This window comes from Barbus barbus, assembly GCF_936440315.1.
Source record: "Barbus barbus genome assembly, chromosome: 5".
Taxonomy (NCBI): Eukaryota; Metazoa; Chordata; class Actinopteri; order Cypriniformes; family Cyprinidae; genus Barbus; species Barbus barbus.
In genome coordinates, this window is record NC_136733.1 from 37,635,986 (window position 1) to 37,639,426 (window position 3,441).

General features: G+C 35.9%; 1 pseudogene across 1 annotated transcript; it reads right to left on the minus strand.

The window, feature by feature from the left end:
- Positions 1-225: 225 nt before the first annotated feature.
- Positions 226-1,778, minus strand: LOC306869530 (transmembrane protein 174-like; annotated as a pseudogene). Its single transcript has 2 exons — positions 1,075-1,778; positions 226-289 (listed from the first exon to the last, which is right to left on the minus strand). The product of its transcript is annotated as a transmembrane protein 174-like (transcript).
- Positions 1,779-3,441: the final 1,663 nt, after the last annotated feature.

Here is a 3,441-nt window from a genome sequence, read left to right on the forward strand (position 1 = left end):
TCACGTGTGCCATGAAGTTCTCAGGAGCCCAAGAGGACACGAGAGAGCTGAGAAAAATATCAGGAGTATTTATTTGTAATGTGTAAAAGAATCTTTAAACATCATATACCAGCCTATATTTTTCAAATATGTTAATTTATTTAATATTCTCTCAGCAAAATTACATAACACAAATACTAATGGATGCCTTATTTGAAAAGTTCTTAGTAAGATGTATTTCATTGATCAGGAGTGGAAGAGGTCCTTGTAAGCATGCTCCTCCTCTTCTTCATCTGAGACACTGCGATTCCTGCAACAAAACCCGCAAATGTATAATTAATCCACTTTGGTCAGCCCTTGGCGCAAATAATAGTATAAAGGTGTCTGGCTAGCTTTACTCTACGTTATTTGAGTGTTATTTAATGAATCAGTCTACATGAGAATTTGTTTTGTTTACATCTGTAACTTTTGATATAATATTCACATATTAATCTGCTTCTTATTAAAGCAGTTTAGAAACCTGCAATTTATCCCAAGGAACAGTCGTAGCGCCAATAAAAAACACTGACATTTTAAATAAAATACTTCACCTCCATAAAAATAACCCCCTCCCAGTCATTGATTGAAGCTTGTGAAGTTATATAATCTTACCTCAAAACAGGCGTATGATCTTACATCCTTCTTATTTTTACATAGTTTAAGGACCTCCACTGTTATGGTCTGCTCTATGAACTTTTAAATCTTAATTAAAAAATTGGCTTAATACTGAGTTACATTTGAATTATTACAATGAATGATTCAATAATAAGACAAGTTTGCTCACATAGCATTTCTTTGAGGTTTATGCCTATTTAAAAATAGACGTTACAGCTCAAAACATATGTGAATGATCAGTTACAGTAAATATGTTCTCTTATTTAGTCTTTCAAGTTGATTTCTTTGCAATATTATCTTTAATAAACCCATCATTTATGATACTTAAAACCAAAAAGTGATCAGTCATTTTTTTAATCAGCTCAAGCTGATATTAATGCTGTTTCTAGACTCAAGGTGTCTAAATTAATGTAATGCACATATCAGTATTACAATAATTACCTGTTTTCCCTTTGCTCTGCTGTAGCGTTCATGTTCACTAGAATTAAAACCAGGGTTTTCCACTGGATATATGTTGTAATACTGTGGCTGCTAATGGCTGGTGATTTGAATGCAAACCATTAAAAGGACCCAGACTTTGGTCTGGTACTACGGAGGTGTACGGGGGTGGGATGTACTGGGCCATCGTGGCCCTGTGGAAAGTAATTGGCTGGTTGAATGAACGATGGTCCTGAAAGGGGTGGCAGAGGGTCCATTTCAGGTGCTCTCTCTCCATCATTCTGCTTGCAGCTCAGGCAGGACAGCATTCGGAACTTGCAGATGCTTATCAACACAAATGTACCTCCTACTGACAGCAGAATTGGCCCCAGAAGCTGTGTCCAGTCGTAGCTGTGGCTGAAATTGTAATTTGTCCACCCCATAGCCGTGAATGTCATACCAAACAGGCCCAAGAAGACTCCGGAGAACAGGAGCGTGGCACCAGCTTTGTCCCCATCTGACACCTGAGTGTTTGAAGAGTTCGATGCTTGGCCGGGCATCAAAGAGACAGCATTCACAGGGACATCACCGGGATTCTGGCTGCTGTTTGTGATGGTACTACAAACACCAGCAGGTAGTGCATCACTTGGCCCGGCAAGAGGATTTGTCCCTTGATTCCTACTTTCCGATGTGCTCTTCCAAAGATCAAGAATGCCGTAATATCTCATCTGGCCAGAACTGCACTGTTTTTGTATAGTGGCTTAAGGATTTAGACACTTGTCTGACAAAGGTCCACTCAACTACGCCTGAAAGATAAGAACATTGTTTATCTATTTTGGATATTGGCTCAGAATCTTAGTTAACAGGTAACAGATCATTGGTCTTATGCTGTAGTCTTGAACACTCAGTCATCATATTGGTGCGAGCACTGAAATGTGAAATCTGTCACATGTCAGAGCACATGCAGGCAAGGAATAGTTCACTCAAAAACAAAAATTGTCATAATTTACACCCCCTTATGTCATTCTGAAGAATATCTCAACTGTCCACACAATAAAAGTCAGAGGGGTTCAAAACAACATTCTTCTGAAAAAATAAAAATAAAATAATTTTGGACAGTTTTCAAAATCTGTTCTTTTGTGTTTCACAGAAAGTGAATTATCACAAAATTTTCACTTTCAGGTGAACTATCCTATTAATGTATCACCAACATCAAAAGAGCAAAGTGCAAAGCTAGAAAAAAAAAAAATATATATATGTATATATATATTATATATATGCACAATGAAAATTTCTTCATTTTGGCACAAAACTTTTCTGCATCATTTTAGTTTCAAAGCCCTCTCTGGAGTCCAAATGGATTTGATTAGCAAAACAACGTTTCACCCAGAGCACTGCATAACGTAGCAAATTTCAACTAGAGTCCAGTTCTCAAAAAACACTGTCACTAAACTTTGATGACACACTTATCTCACAGTAAATTTGTTACTGTTGTACTAAAGTTGTGTCTCCACTATTGGGAAATTACATAATTATATGCCTTATATGTAATTATATTATTATATGTAACTGTGGGCAATGATTAATCGCATCCAACATAAACGTTTTTGTTTATACATGTGTGTGTACTGCATGCACACATGCATGTATATATATTTTTAAATATTTACATATATTTACTTGTATATATTGATATTCATATAATTTATATTATAAATATTTAATATATAAACATAACATATTTGTCTTATATGTATACATTATATAATAAATATACACAGTACACACACATATAAATAACTTTGTGATTATTTTGGAATCGTTGCCCAGCTGTGTGTGTGTGTGTGTGTGTGTGTGTGTGTGTGTGTGTGTGTAAGTATGTATGTATATATCCTCCTTACTCAAAGTCCAATAATAACTGACAGAATCATGAAATTTATTTGTCATGGTTGAACACGTTTTATTGCAGACCCTGTAATGTTATTCACAGTTGACTGTTTACCTGTTGTTGTGGAACAGTATATGGAACTTGCAGGTGAATGTTACCCAGAGTTATTTTGCAATCTGGGACTGGACAATGAAGAGTACAGTATAATTAAATCACAGGAGATGAAAAAAATATGATATTTTTGATAGGATTGCAAGTATCGTGCTATATTCCTCTAACTCTTCATGAAGGTCAAGCAATATGTCAGAACCGTCCCGTGCTGAAGACTTTGTTTTAATTCTTTTCCCAAAAGCTCGAGGAGACACCTGAGAGACATTTAGGAAGAGAATAGATTCCAGCACAAGAATGTTTAAAATCAGCCCAGATTTTGGGCCTGACACACTCTTTCAATTAAGCTGAGTCCAAATATTTATGAGGAGAACATTTCCTCTTTCTCTCTCTCT